Source organism: Carassius auratus, unplaced genomic scaffold, assembly GCF_003368295.1.
Source record: "Carassius auratus strain Wakin unplaced genomic scaffold, ASM336829v1 scaf_tig00216529, whole genome shotgun sequence".
Classification (NCBI taxonomy): domain Eukaryota; kingdom Metazoa; phylum Chordata; class Actinopteri; order Cypriniformes; family Cyprinidae; genus Carassius; species Carassius auratus.
This window is the reverse complement of record NW_020528616.1, coordinates 63810-80732: the sequence shown is the minus strand read 5'-3', so window position 1 is coordinate 80732 and position 16923 is coordinate 63810. Positions and strand designations below refer to the sequence as shown.

Sequence of the window (16923 nt, the reverse complement as noted above, 5' to 3'; positions counted from 1 at the left end):
CCTTGAGCAAGGCACTGAACCACCAACTGCTCCCCGGGTGCCGCAGCATAAATGATGAACACTGCTCTTTTTTACTACTACTTTTATTTTATTTTTATAGTGTACAGCAATTAACTGTAATTTGTTTTGCAGTAATTTCCTGTAATCCATTTTACAGCAATTAACATCATTTTTACAGGATTTTATTTGCAACTTTTTTGCCAGTAAAATCCTGTAAATTCTACAGTACATTTTTTACAGTGTGATTTTTTTATACTTGGTTTTTATTTTCGTTTAGAAGTCAAAAACGAGAAAACAAATTATTCGAAGGTACAGGGACAGTACAGACATGTTTCTGTTTATCATTTGCTCTTTAAAAAGTTGCATGATGAAGTGAAAAGAAGAGAGAAGTTTTAAAAAGCATACTTAAAACAATATGGTGGAAGGCTGTCCCAATGAAGTTCAGTTTTCCTTTTCGGCCTTTAAGGCTGTAATTTGACCAGGCCTCAATGGTGGCTATTTTCCGAAGGATTCTCCTCACAGCGTCTCCAATGTTGCTACCTCCCATCAGGCTCAAAAACTGTATCTACGCAACATATAAAGATAAATAAAGCTAATGTTAGTGTTGAAATGGCACATGGAGCAGGATTAATTGCTGACACACAACCCCTGTGCTATATCAACATACCATCCTTTTTCCCACATATGTGTGGTTCTTCAAGAAATAAAATATAGACATTGGCATGACTGTATTGCCAGATGCAATAGCTATGGTCTAATTTGGATAGTAAGTCAAGTCATCTTCATGTATATAGCACTTTTAACGATGCAGATTGTTTAAAAGCAGCTTTACAGAGATGAATGTATAATTTAAGGTAACAGAGATTGAGATTAGAAGACAGTAAAAAAAAAAAATGCAGCCATAATCTTAATTTACTGAAGATTAAAAAAAAAAAACATTTATCTTAACAGATGAATAGAATATCAACATTAAAAATACATACCATGAAAAGTATTATTAGCTGAAAGATTTGGCAGGGATGGCTCTTCTTCCTCAGGTGAGTGAGCTGTGATGTCAGGAGGTGGTTTGTCTAAAAACAGACATTGAAAGCATGGGATAAACTCAGTTCAGGGGAGTTGAGTTCTTTCACAAGGAATTTTACACAAAATGCAATGACAAAAAATACCAACCCACAACTCACACAATATAAGACACTCCAACCAAATTCAAAACATTTTTAAAATAGGATTTTATATTAGAAATCTGTTTGTATTTCACACAAAATAGCTTCTTCCCATCAGCTGGCAATGCACTTATTTTACCTGTTAACTAATTGACGCACCACCATCAAATCACAACACAAGAAATGACACCAAAAGTTCAATCTGTTACTTACAACTTGGAGGCTTTGGGAGGCTTGATGGCTTCTGAGAGGATGTGGACATTATTCTTCTTTTTTGGTAGGAATCTCACATTCTCCTATTTATTCAGGATGAAACAGTTTATATATAGTTTAGTTTTATACAGTAGTTTTTCTGTAATCATGGCATGATTTTTATACATGAACAGTGGAGTAATGCATGACAAAAGCAATCACGTGTGTTTACCTGAACTCTCGCTCCAGTATTTTGATGGTACTTTTTTCCCGCTCTTTTAGCACCTCTTCTTCTGTGTCCACGTTTGAACTTTCTACAGCTTTTTTGGCTCGTTCTCTGGCTGTCTTATAGTTGTCTAAGGACAGAGTAAATTTGAGTTGTCCTTTTAGTTTTTGTAATCATTTTACTGTGTAAAGGCAGTGTACCTCCACATGACTATATATTTATTCAGTTTTCTCACCAGTCTGGGAGAGTATTCTTATTTTGTGCCGCTTCCAGAGCTCCTTAACTGGACTTTGGGGGGGGCTTTGCCAAATCAGAACCTAAAACATTTCAGGGAATATGTTGTTTATGGTATTACGTGTGTGTGTGTGTGCGCGCATGTTCCCTTACCCCATTCACCTCCTCTACCCATAATGCAGGCGCCACAGCAATTGCATTTTCTTGTTCAAAAATAACTATGTAAAATCCAACCTACATTACAAACAGAAGAACAGACACTCCTTGGAAAAGAGGGCCAATATACAGTATATGAAATCTAAGTTAAGACATTAAAGCAATGACAGAAAAAATAAATAATACTATGTACATATTTCCATATTTCATTAATCAAGGTCATGAAGGAGAGAAAAGACAAATTTGCGGCCATGCCCGTCCTCAAGGATCATTGCCCTTCCTTGCAAGTTGGTCTTGTCCAGGATCTCCATCTTTGATGGACCACATACACAGGCTCCATAGATCATCGAGTCACATGGCTCGTAAAGGTACAACATTAAGTGCGAGAAGACCCTACATAAGAGCTTTCCAGAGTTGGTCCTCTCCAGAACTTCACAGCAGGATGTTGGGCTAACAATGTAACCATTATTAGGATGTTTCAATTGTATTGGTTTCTCTTCACTTGTTTGTATAGGAATCTGTGATCGTTTTTGGAGTCGTTTTGCTGCTTGGACTAAAACATGGTTTCCTGATCTAACCATCTTCTTCAGCTGGTGCATGGAGCTCTCAAACGCAAAGGCACTGCATTTGTCTAATGATCCATATGTGGTGGCATCAGCAGTGAGGTGAAGCAGTGAGTGCACATTGTACACTAGGAATTCTTTCCCATATATGTGCCGGCCTTTTTCTACAAAATATGTGAGGAGCTCATGGGCATACACATTGTGGGCTTGTGTTAAATGTGGAGACACTAGTATACACAAAGCCACACTAAAGGCCATGAAATGACTGTACAGGGTTTCTGGCAGGATTCCCCGGAGAACAACTTTGCCAGTGTAGAGCATAAACTGCCTGGATTCAGTGGCCTTCCACCTCTCCAATTCCTCCAGACTGCGTGGCTTCCTGGCAAAAATATGGGGTATGTCACTTCTCAAGTTCCTTAGCCTCTGATTGACCTCCCTCAGCTGAGCCGGCGATAGCAGATGCCCCGACTTGCCCTGTGACCATGGTAAGAGCATTTTTCTCATCACTCCCAGGCAGCACTGGTGCATGTAGTCAGCAGGGAAACACTTGATCATGTCAATTTGGAGATTGCTGAAAGGGGACACAGCATTTTCGTGATGATGTTCTGGCTGGTGTTGCTCTCTAAATGAGACATCGTTCCTCAAAGTGAGGTCATGGACTTGTTGGTAAGTGATGCGCCCCTCCCAGTTGCCTTTTTGGGTGCATTCATCACAGCCACAGTAACCTGAGAATTGTTTGATGCACTTCAGCATGGCTTTTGCTGGTGTATCACAGGTAATGCATCTCAATCTTACACTGAGTGTTGTTTCATGCCACATTATAAGGTGAAAAACATCTTGATATAACATTGAACTTATCACGTTGCTGTGAAATCGATCCCTTTTTCTGGCATGTCAGCAATATGCTGTGAGTCAGCATGAGTTAAAAGCAGATCGTAAGTGTATTTATTTCCTGTCTCATTAGTGTTTAGCGCAGTTGTCGTTGCTAGGAAACACTTGTTTGTTTACGGTGTTGAGACGTGCTGCGTTTGGTCTCGTACTCTATCGCATACGTTGTCAGTGTTGTGCGCTTGCTCAGACCTTTGTTGTGATAAACAGTAAAGTACGTTCAGCTGAATTAAATTTCAGTTTTGTCGGGTTTAAAAAAAGATTAGTATACCGCGGCAGCAGTCGCGGCAGCCCTCCAGTTAAGCCCTCCTGATGTGAAGACCGAAGAGTGTAAAGACCATGGACTCTACCGTATGACTCTACCGGGCAGGGACACTGGCAGGGGATATAAGTACAGTATTGTTCAAAATAATAGCAGTACAATGTGACTAACCAGAATAATCAAGGTTTTTCGTATATTTTTTTATTGCTACGTGGCAAACAAGTTACCAGTAGGTTCAGTAGATTCTCAGAAAACAAATGAGACCCAGCATTCATGATATGCACGCTCTTAAGGCTGTGCAATTGGGCAATTAGTTGAATTAGTTGAAAGGGATGTGTTCAAAAAAATAGCAGTGTGGCATTCAATCACTGAGGTCATCAATTTTGTGAAGAAACAGGTGTGAATCAGGTGGCCCCTATTTAAGGATGAAGCCAACACTTGTTGAACATGCATTTGAAAGCTGAGGAAAATGGGTCGTTCAAGACATTGTTCAGAAGAACAGCGTACTTTGATTAAAAAGTTGATTAGAGAGGGGAAAACCTATAAAGAGGTGCAAAAAATGATAGGCTGTTCAGCTAAAATGATCTCCAATGCCTTAAAATGGAGAGCAAAACCAGAGAGACGTGGAAGAAAACGGAAGACAACCATCAAAATGGATAGAAGAATAACCAGAATGGCAAAGGCTCAGCCAATGATCACCTCCAGGATGATCAAAGACAGTCTGGAGTTACCTGTAAGTACTGTGACAGTTAGAAGACGTCTGTGTGAAGCTAATCTATTTTCAAGAATCCCCCGCAAAGTCCCTCTGTTAAAAAAAGGCATGTGCAGAAGAGGTTACAATTTGCCAAAGAACACATCAACTGGCCTAAAGAGAAATGGAGGAACATTTTGTGGACTGATGAGAGTAAAATTGTTCTTTGTGGGTCCAAGGGCCACAGGCAGTTTGTGAGACGACCCCCAAACTCTGAATTCAAGCCACAGTACACAGTGAAGACAGTGAAGCATGGAGGTGCAAGCATCATGATATGGGCATGTTTCTCCTACTATGGTGTTGGGCCTATTTATCGCATACCAGGGATCATGGATCAGTTTGCATATGTTAAAATACTTGAAGAGGTCATGTTGCCCTATGCTGAAGAGGACATGCCCTTGAAATGGTTGTTTCAACAAGACAATGACCCAAAACACACTAGTAAACGGAAAAAAAAGTCTTGGTTCCAAACCAACAAAATTAATGTTATGGAGTGGCCAGCCCAATCTCCAGACCTTAATCCAATTGAGAACTTGTGGGGTGATATCAAAAATGCTGTTTCTGAAGCAAAACCAAGAAATGTGAATGAATTGTGGAATGTTGTTAAAGAATCATGGAGTGGAATAACAGCTGAGAGGTGCCACAAGTTGGTTGACTCCATGCCACACAGATGTCAAGCAGTTTTAAAAAACTGTGGTCATACAACTAAATATTAGTTTAGTGATTCACAGGATTGCTAAATCCCAGAAAAAAAAAAAATGTTTGTACAAAATAGTTTTGAGTTTGTACAGTCAAAGGTAGACACTGCTATTTTTTTGAACACACCCCTTTCAACTAATTGCCCAATTGCACAGCCTTAAGAGCGTGCATATCATGAATGCTGGGTCTTGTTTGTTTTCTGACAATCTACTGAACCTACTGGTAACTTGTTTGCCACGTAGCAATAAAAAATATACTAAAAACCTTGATTATTCTGGTTAGTCACATTGTACTGCTATTATTTTGAACAATACTGTATATATTCATATATTCATATGTCAATACTTACTCAAAAGATGATTCAGCACAACCGAGTCCCAGCAAAGAAATTCTCGACTGATGCACGCCATAGGTCCGCTCAGGATCTGCTGTTTGACAGCGCCGCCAGCGGAGCTGATGCTCTGGGTGGCACCAAAACAAATTTGACAGTCACGCGGGTTTGGCGACTAGAAGGCAGATCCAAAAGTGCGTTTCGCGAATCCAGTTTGCAAAACATTTGATGCAGATCGGGACTCCGAAGCGCGTTTCGCAAAACATCGGGGCTTCGGAACGAGTTTGCAAAACATTTGATTCAGATCGGGATTCCGAATCGCGTTTCGCGAATCATTTGATCGGGGCTTCGGAGTTCGCAAAACATTTGATTCAGATCGGAACTACGAAAAGCATTTTGCAAATCATTTGATTGGGGCTTCGGAGCGAGTTCAAAACATTTGATTCAGATCGGGATCTGAATCGCGTTTCCCGAATCATTTGATTGGGGCTTCGTAGTTCGCAAAACATTTGATTCAGATCGGGACTCCGAATCGCGTTTCGCGAATCATTAGATCGGGGCTTCGGAGTTCGCAAAACATTTGATTCACATCGGGATTTCGAATCGCGTTTCACGAATCATTTGATTGGGGCTTTGCAGCGAGTTCGCAAAACATTTGATTCAGATCGGGACTCCGAAGTGCGTTTCGCGAATCATTTGAGATCAGGTCTTTCCAGCGGATTTGCAAATCATATGATTCTATCATGTAGGCTACTAGATCAAGTTTTAATAAAGAGAAAAGAGGTTTAGAGACATTTTTTTAATAGTCAGTCCATAGCATCAGTAACTGTATAATTTATTAAGGGAAAATTAAAACTAAACAGGATGAGTTTCAATTTTTAATTTATTTATGTAGCAATGGTCATCTTAACCTCTGTGCAGTGTTCAGGGTATTTCAGGACCCCAAATTAAATTCTAATTCATCTAAATGACATGATACTTAATGACTTTACCAAAACAGAAATTGGGATGTCTGATTGCATATTAGTGTAATAAAATCACTCAGAATGTTCATATAGTGCTTTTGTTTAAAATTGTAATTTTAAATGTTTTCCAGTACATGGCAGAAATCTACCACTTAAGTATGGCAAATTTTTCATATGACCATGTCTGAAAGCAAGAAATGTAGATATACTTTAAAGTTAACTACATATTTATTTTATATAAGTATTTCGTATAAAAATGTAATACTTTTTTTCAAAAATGTAACATTTAAACAAATTCTATATCAACTGTATAATAAAAACATTAAAAGGAAGTGATGTTACAATTCATGATTGTCTAGATATTGGTTTTTAATTTCTCCTCTTAAAGCACTTTCTTTCTTTTATCATTGCAAATATCAGTATTCAACATTTTGGGATTAAAACATCAAAACATTATGCATTTATAATTGCAGGTTAAATGCATTTATATCTTGAATTAAACAGTGTGTAAACATCTGTCGGGGTCTCTAGAGAGCGATGTGTAGAGGATTAAAACTTGAGCCAGAGGTTCTTCACCGCTATGAGGAGACCTTTGACGTTAACGTTCTTCCATCTGGTCTCATCATCCACCCTGATGTTCCACACCTTGGTGCAGATGGCACAGTGGTGGACCCAAATGAAGAACCTCCCAGTGGCCTGGTAGAGGTTAAGTGCCCTGATGTGAAAGAAATCGGAGAGGCCTCCCATGTTGAGTTTATTGGGGACCATGCAAAACTGAGAAAGAAACACACAATTGGCATTCCACGGTCAGCTGATGGTTACTGGCTTAGTTAACCTGGTGTGATCTTGTGACAAGTTCAAGAGGTGACTTCCATGTGGAGAGGGTATGGAGAGATGATGAGCTGATCACAGAGATCACGGCGAAAGTTGTTGAATTCTACTTTGGCATATACATTCATTTTTTGCTAGGAAGAAAATAGGCAAGATAAATTTCCCAACAAATGAGGTTCCTGTTCTATAGTGAATGTAGTTCTATAGTGTTCTATTACAAGAAAAAACTGTGACCCCAATAAGTCATGCTTCAATTAATTATATTTTATTGTTATTTATGTTATATTGTTGCAACATACCTACCCCAAACTGGAAAGATATGTCAGGAGGGGTTGGTGATTTCTGATGTTTTCAGAATCTGAAACGATATTGCAGATCATAAGTAAAAGTAAAGAGTTAGATTTTTATAAAAAATTTCTGACTGAAATTTTTCCCCTAAAATCTAAGCATTAAATTCAGCAAAAATAGCACACTGAAAAGTATGTGAAAGATTATATGTATAATGTTGGTTAAAACCCTGGCTGAGAAGGTAACAAAAGCTAAAACTTACTAGAAGATAGCAAAATTTGCTTATCACAAAGCAGACAGGTTACTAGCAGGTGAAGAGAAGCATGAAGTCACTAGCAGGTGTGTAGATGATGCTGATGTCACCAGCAGGTGTTCCAGGTCCTTTATTTTTCCCATGCCTCAGCAAGAGCACTTGGGGCCACTTGGGCCCAATTAGTAATCCCATAAAAGTGAACAAAGAAGCCACAGTAGAGAGAGAAGAAGGGGAAGAGGACAGACTCAGTGTTGGATGCATTCAAGCCCAGCCAGCCCAAATATCCTCTTGAAGATAGAGGCTTAATCGACGGCGTGAGTACAGAGAATCTCCTTGACTAATCCTACACCTCTTCTGCCTCTTTTCCAGAAATAAATTGATGCAGAAAGGAGCAACCTGAGAGAGAAAAAGTACCTAAGTTCACGTTTTCTCCCCTTTACCCTGAACCCTGATTTATGACAAATAAAGGACTTTAAGTTTGCTCTAGCGACAGTCGGCCTGGTGAATGATTTACTTTGAACCCCAGAGCTAACCCTCTCAGCCTGTGTGTGAAGCTTACAATATACACACACAAATATTAGGAAACCGTAATAACAAGAACACATATTTATATTCATTTTATGTTGTAAATGGTGAACAACAAGTAACAAAAACAATTATTTATATTAAATATATACAGTGTGTGTGTGTGTGTCAGTCACTGTCTCCATCCTCAGGAGGTGCCCGAAGTTCTTCTTCCGCTGCCTGAAAAAATTAAACATCATATTTACCAATCACTTCAACAACTTTTTAATTACTTTTAACTCCACTTTGTTTATAAGTACCGGCAAAAAGTAAATAAATCAAAACAGTAATGTTATTCTAGAGAATAGAGAGAGAGAGAGAGAGCTCTCATTGAATAAAACAACTTACAGGTGTCACCACCAACTTGGCACAGTGAGGTGCATGTTTGAGGGTTTCCTCTATACATGTATCAATTTCATTTTCTGTGTGTTTCGGAAATTGTTTGGCACAAGCACCTAGAAGAGAAAAAAAAGGGTAACAAAATACATGTGAAAGTCTCAGGGCTCAAAACTATGCTGAAAAGCTTTTACAAGAGCAGTAGTCACAGCTCCACCGAACAAAAATTGAAAAAAGAGACACGTAAAACATTTAACATTTAAAATGGACCATTATTTTGACGTTATTGTTATACATGATTACATTTTTAAATATGTAGACTAGGCTATTATAGTTATTATTATAGTTTGGATTATTTTATATTTGTTATAATATCCCATAAGATGTGATTTCAACTATTTCTGTAGTGCTTTTATAAAGAACACCGCTTTCTCACATAACGCAGTGAAGCAGTCCTGCACGAGAGAATAATTGATTACATAATAATAACTGATATCTACCGATTCAGCACCATCGCCTCGGACAGCACCGGGGAACGGCGCGATGTGGAAATAATATTGCTGATGATGACACAATTGGCCCTGCTCCCTCCAAAATGGATACAAATGCATATTCTAGGGGGTTAAAATAATCTAAATAAATATATGACGATTATCACTATTGACATAAAATGTGAAAATAAATTAAAAGTGTTACGCCATATTACAGTAAGTTAGCCTATAAATGACATGCAAAATATGAATTTTTATTTGAGCGTTGAGCATTATAAACAATCAGACACGAATCTGATGAGCTCATGATGCAATAACCAATCATATGAGTTTAGATAAGAGTGAAGAAAGAAACCTGCTGGTTCGCGGGAGTTTTTGCTGCATTCACGCCAGTGCCGCTCACCTCAGACAGAGACAGACAGACAGACACAATCTGGATTTCACTGAATTCATTCGAGGAAAACTGTATATGTACGTGAGATAGTAATTTATAATCCTATTGTTTTTTTTTTTTCATGCTACTAAAATAACGACTTGATTTTGTAATCGGAAAAAACTATTAACTAATTCAGAAATGGTTATTGTGATATAATAATTTTTGTATTAATATTGCAAATGCTTTTGTGTTTTCGTGAAATTAAATATAAGCATAGGCCTATATGATGTACAGTTAGAGTCCTGCACGGGTTCGGGTACCTGTAGGTTTTTGCTCAAACGGATGAAAAATATCCACCTCGGATATTGTCGGATAGGGTGCAGATCGGGTCGGACACAGGGGAAACACGGTTTTAAAACAATCACATGCAAACGTAATGGATATTTTTAGGAACACATCTACAAAAATATGCCTGTATTTCAAGTTGCTAAAATAATTTTTTAATAAAATAATTTAAAATCCATATCAGTTTATTTTTGTCCACGTTTCAAGGCCTCCCAGGATTCTAAGCTATAATGTTACTTCCACTTTTAAAAAATCATTATAACCGCGCGCGCGATCTGCTTGCAGTCGTCGAGATGGATGCTGAGGAGTTTAAGAAAAGAATAGCTTTTGCTGCATGCATTTTCGTGTTCGGAAATGTGGAACTTCATTGCTGAGGATCCTTTCATTATGATGCAACATAGTTTTCTCCTCAGATGAGTATTTAACATCTTTATTATTGTGGGGATTAGTGTGTAAGTGCTACACACACACAACGGTCAGAGTTTGGGACCAGAATGATTTTTTATGTGGTTTTTTTCTGCATTTATTTGATCAAAAATACAGAAAAAAAGTAAAATATTATTATGAAGTAAAACAACATTATTGTTTTAATATACATTAAAATCTATTGTATATCTGAGATTTTCAGCATCATTCCTCCAGTCTTCAGTGTCACATGATCTTCAGAAATCAGAATAATATGATGATTTATTATGTGCTGCTGAAACTTTGATACTTCTTTCAGGATTCTTTGATGAATGAAAAGTTAAAAAGAAGAACATTTATTTAAAATAGAATAATTTTCTAATATTATTCACTACAGTTCAATAGTTTGGGGTCAGTAAATTTTTATCCTTTCTTTTTTTTAATAAGAAATTGTATTCTTTTTTAGATTTTAGAATCTTTTATTCAGGATGTGTTAAATTGCTAAGAAGTGATATCAAAGATTAATATTGTTAGAAGAGATTTATATTTTCAATATACGCTGTTCTTTAAAAAAAATATATAAATCGAAGAATCCTTAAAAAAGTATGGCAGATTCCAAAATAATATTTGGTAGCACAACTATTAATAGTTCTAATAATAAATCATCATATTCTCATGATTTCTTAAGATCATGTGACACTGAAGAATGGAGGAATGATGCTGAAAATACAGCTACACATCACATAAATAAATTATATTTTAAAAGATATTAACATATAAACCATTATTTTATTCATATATTTTTTAATATATATTTTATTTTGATAAATTTGAATTATTACTGAAATACAACCTTTTTTTTGTTTCAAACAGTTCATTGAACAATAATAAATGAAGTACCTGAAGCTGACAATGAGGTAAATGTATAATAATTAACAAAGATGATTAATTAGCGCTGTAAACGCCCGTGTGAGGGGCGGAGACGCGCCGCCGAGCGTCAGACGCGAGTGAGGACCAAACACAGCAGAACAGTAGGAAACTTCACTCCTCTTATTATTTCTCTTTTACTGTCTATAGCGATTTATTTTTAGATACGTGATCTGAGTCTTTCATAGAGTTGTAGAGTTATTAGAGAAATAGAGTTATTTTTTACATTCTTTGGTCGAAGTTTTCAGATCGGGACTTCGGAGCCTGATCGCGACTCCGTTGATTCAGATCGGCACTTCGGAGCCTGTTCGTGATTCGGTGGATTCAGATCGGCACTTCGGACCCTGTTTGCGACTCGGTTGATTGCAGATCGGGACTTCGGAGCATGTTCGCACCCTCGGTTGATTGAGATCGGCACTTCGGAGCATGTTCGTGACTCGGTTGATTGCAGATCGGCACTTCGGAGCATGTTCGCGCTCTCGGTTGATTCAGATCGGCACTTCGGAGCATGTTCGCGACTCCGTTGATTCGGCACTTCGGAGCATGTTCGCAACTCGGTTGATTCGGCACTTCGGAGCATGTTCGCGCCCTTGGTTGATTCAGATCGGCACTTCGGAGCATGTTCGCGACTAGGTTGATTGCAGATCGGCACTTCGGAGCATGTTCGCGCCCTCGTTGATTCAGATCGGCACTTCGGAGCATGTTCGCGACTCCGTTGATTCGGCACTTCGGAGCATGTTCGCAACTCGGTTGATTCGGCACTTCGGAGCATGTTCGCGACTAGGTTGATTGCAGATCGGCACTTCGGAGCATGTTCGCACCCTCGTTGATTCAGATCGGCACTTCGGAGCATGTTCGCGACTCCGTTGATTCGGCACTTCGGAGCATGTTCGCAACTCGGTTGATTCGGCACTTCGGAGCATGTTCGCGCCCTTGGTTGATTCAGATCGGCACTTCGGAGCATGTTCGCGACTAGGTTGATTGCAGATCGGCACTTCGGAGCATGTTCGCGCCCTCGTTGATTCAGATCGGCACTTCGGAGCATGTTCGCGACTCCGTTGATTCGGCACTTCGGAGCATGTTCGCAACTCGGTTGATTCGGCACTTCGGAGCATGTTCGCCACTCGGTTGATTCAGATCGGCACTTCGGAGCCTGTTCGCGACTCGGTGGATTCAGATCGGAACTTCGGAGCATGTTCGCGCCCTCGGTTGATTCAGATCTGCACTTTGGAGCATGTTCGCGACTCGGTTGATTCAGATCGGCACTTCGGAGCATGTTCGCGACTCGGTTGATTCAGATCTGCACTGCACAGAGGAGCGTTCAAAGTTACGAGACATAGACTGAAGACAGATTCCCAGTGAAATGCTCTCCGACAGAAAATGCAATGAGTTTGCATCCTTCTTTTCTGAGAAGATCATCAATATCAGGAAGGCGATTAGCACATCCTCAAGTAATGCAGTTAGAAATACCAAGGGTTCACACAAAACAAGGGGAATCTGCTTTTAGTTTCTATGCCGCTCACAGTTGGAATCAGCTTCCAGAAGAGATCAGATGTAAAACATTAGTCACATTTACATCTAGACTTAAAACTCATCTGTTTAGCTGTGCATTTATTGAATGAGCACTGTGCAATGAACTGATTGCACTATATTTTCACTGTTTTTTTTAAATATATATATATATATATATATATATATATATATATATATATATATATATATATATATATATAAACACACACACATACACACACTACCGGTCAGAGTTTGGGATCAGAATGATTTTTAATGTTTTTTTTTTTACAGGAATTTATTTTACTCATCAAGACAGCATTTATTTGATCAAAAATACTGGAAAACATGTAATATTGTGAAATATTATTAACATTTTTCTATTTTAATATACATGAAGGTGTACTTTATTCATGTGATGTGCAACTGTATTTTCAGCATCTTTCCTCCAGTCTTCAGTGTCACATGATCTTCAGAAATCAGAATAATATGATGATTTATTATTAGAATTATCAACAGTTTTGCTGATAAATATTATTTTGGAATCTGTGATACTTTTTTCAGGATTCTTTGATGAATAAAAAGTTAAAAAGAAGAGCATTTATTTAAAATATAAATATTTTCTAACAATATTCACTACAGTTCAATAGTTTGGGGTCAGTACATTTTTATCCTTTCTTTTTTTTAAGAAATTGTATTCTTGATTAGATTTTAGAATCTTTTATTCAGGATGTGTTAAATTGATAAGAAGTGATATCAAAGATTAATATTGTTAGAAGAGATTTATATTTTGAATAAATTATGTTCTTTAAAATGTTCTTTTAAGCGTTTTCTTTTCTCCTCTCCTCTCCTCTCTCACGCTGCAGTTTTCCACAAGTTCATCAAACAACCGCAGTAAGAATATTTCATCAAGCACGGTGAGTAATGGCTTCTCCTACAATTGTTATTTGCACCTCTTGGCACATGTACAGTTTATCTATCTCTGTCGCTGATGAGGGATTCACATGTGATAAATGCAGGGAAATAGTTAGGCTGACAGAGAAGATTTCAGAATTAGAGACACGCATCCAAACTTTAATTGAGGACAGTAAGAATGTTAGGGCTCTAGATATGGCTTTGGATGCGTCTAGCTCAGGGACTCCTGTACATTGTCCGGTTCCAGCAGAGCCCCTGCAGCAGGGCAACTGGGTGACGGTGAGGCAGCGTAGTCGTGGGTCAAAACACCGCTCTTCTGTTCCGATCAAAACATTAAACAGGTTCTCCCCACTCAGTGATGCACCCACTGAGAAACCTGATGAAAGTGCTCTAGTTATTGGCGATTCTATTGTACGGAACGTGAATATAGAGACACCAGCCACCATAGTCAAATGTTTACCGGGAGCCAGAGCGCCTGACATCTTCGCAAATTTAAAAGTGCTGGCTAATGCTAAGCGTAAATACAGTAAGATTGTTATTCATGCCGGTGCTAATGATGTTCGACTTCGCCAGTCGGAGATCACTAAAAATAACTTTAAAGAGGTGTGTGAACTTGCAAGCACGATGTCAGACACTGTAATATGCTCTGGTCCCCTGCCTGCTTACCGTGGTGACGAGATGCATAGCAGATTGTCATCACTCAATGGCTGGATGTCTAAGTGGTGCCCACAGAATAACATAGGTTTCATAGACAATTGGACGAGCTTTTGGGGCAGACCTGACCTGTTTAAAAGAGATGGTCTTCATCCCTCCTGGGGTGGTGCTGCTCTTCTGTCTAGAAATATGGCACATAGTCTTAGTGTTTATACTTGACTAACTGGGGCCCAGGTCAGGAAGCAGACAGACTGGCTAAACCGACCGTCTGCTAGCTGCCTCCCGTCACAGAGGTCAGTTAATTCTCAGCACATAGAGACTCTTTCACCTAGATATCACACTATAGAGACTGTGTCTGTTCCCCGAACTAGAAAATACAAAAAACATCCAAACCAAGTTAAGGTTAACAATTTAACTGAGGTTCAACAAATAAAAAACAAATGCAATATGGATAAACAAATGATAAAGATTGGCTTATTGAATATCAGATCCATTTCTACGAAAACACTTTTTGTAAATAATATGATAACTGATCATAATATAGATGTGCTCTGTTTGACAGAAACTTGGCTAAAACCTGATGATTACATTATTTTAAATGAGTCCACCCCCCAAGATTATTTTTATAAACACGAGCTGCGTCTAAAAGGCAAAGGGGGAGGAGTTGCTTCAATTTATAACTACGTTTTCAGGATTTCTCAGAGGGCAGGCTTCAAGTATAACTCGTTTGAAGTAATGGTGCTTCATATAACATTACCCAGAGAAACCAATGTTAATGATAAATCCCCTGTTATGTTTGTACTGGCTACTGTATACAGGCCACCAGGGCACCATACAGACTTTATTAAAGAGTTTGGTGATTTTACATCCGAGTTAGTTCTGGCTGCAGATAAAGTCTTAATAGTTGGTGATTTTAATAGCCATGTCGATAATGAAAAAGATGCATTGGGATCAGCATTTATAGACATTCTGAACTCTATTGGTGTTAGACAACATGTTTCAGGACCTACTCATTGTCGAAATCATACTCTAGATTTAATACTGTCACATGGAATTGATGTTGATAGTGTTGAAATTATTCAGCCAAGTGATGATATCTCAGATCATTATTTAGTTCTGTGTAAACTTCATATAGCCAAAATTGTAAATTCTACTTCTTGTTACAAGTATCGAAGAACCATCACTTCTACCACAAAAGACTGCTTTTTAAGTTATCTTCCTGATGTATCCGAATTCCTTAGCATATCCAAAACCTCAGAACAACTTGATGATGTAACAGAAACTATGGACTCTCTCTTTTCTAGCACTTTAAGTACAGTTGCTCCTTTACGCTTAAGGAAGGTTAAGGAAAACAGTTTGACACCATGGTATAATGAGCATACTCGCACCCTAAAGAGAGCAGCCCGAAAAATGGAGCGCAGCTGGAGGAAAACAAAACTAGAGGTATTTCGTATTGCTTGGCGGGAAAGTAGCATATCCTATAGAAAAGCATTAAAAACTGCTAGATCTAATTACTTTTCTTCTCTTTTAGAAGACAACAAACATAACCCCAGGTATTTATTCAATACAGTGGCTAAATTAACGAAAAATAAAGCCTCAACAAGTGTTGACATTTCCCAACACCACAACAGTAATGACTTTATGAACTACTTTACTTCTAAAATCGATACTATTAGAGATAAAATTGCAACCATTCAGCCGTCAGCTACAGTATCACATCAGACAGTGCACTATAGACCCCCTGAGGAACAGTTCCACTCATTATCTACTATAGGAGAGGAAGACTTGTTAAATCATCAAAACCAACAACATGTATGTTAGACCCTATACCATCTAAGCTCTTAAAAGAGGTGCTTCCAGAAGTCATAGGTCCTCTTCTGACTATTATTAATTCCTCATTGTCATTAGGATATGTCCCAAAAACCTTCAAACTGGCTGTTATTAAGCCTCTCATAAAAAAGCCACAACTTGACCCCAGAGAACTTGTTAATTATAGACCAATCTCGAATCTCCCTTTTCTGTCCAAGATACTAGAAAAGGTGGTATCCTCACAATTATATTCCTTCTTAGAGAATTATGGTATATGTGAGGATTTCCAGTCAGGATTTAGACCGTATTATAGTACTGAGACTGCTCTCCTTAGAGTTACAAATGATCTGCTCTTATCATCTGATCGTGGGTGTATCTCTCTATTAGTTTTATTGGATCTTAGTGCTGCGTTTGACACAATTGACCACAACATTCTTTTGCATAGACTTGAACACTTTGTTGGCATCAGTGGAAGTGCATTAGCATGGTTTAAATCGTACTTATATGACCGCCATCAGTTCGTAGCAGTGAATGAAGATGTATCATATAAATCACAAGTGCAGTATGGAGTACCTCAAGGCTCAGTACTAGGGCCGCTACTCTTCACGCTTTATATGTTACCCTTGGGAGATATCATCAGGAAACATGGTGTTAGCTTTCACTGTTATGCTGATGATACGCAGCTCTATATTTCCTCGCAGCCTGGTGAAACACACCAATTTGAAAAACTAATGCAATGAATAGTCGATATAAAAAATTGGATGACGAGTAATTTCTTACTGCTAAA

General features: G+C 38.4%; 1 long non-coding RNA gene across 1 annotated transcript; it reads right to left on the bottom strand.

The window, feature by feature from the left end:
- Positions 1–249: 249 nt before the first annotated feature.
- Positions 250–1875, bottom strand: LOC113098342 (uncharacterized). Its single transcript, XR_003288993.1, has 5 exons — positions 1817–1875; positions 1588–1711; positions 1377–1459; positions 984–1070; positions 250–565 (listed from the first exon to the last, which is right to left on the bottom strand). It is a non-coding gene; the product is annotated as an uncharacterized LOC113098342 (long non-coding RNA).
- Positions 1876–16923: the final 15048 nt, after the last annotated feature.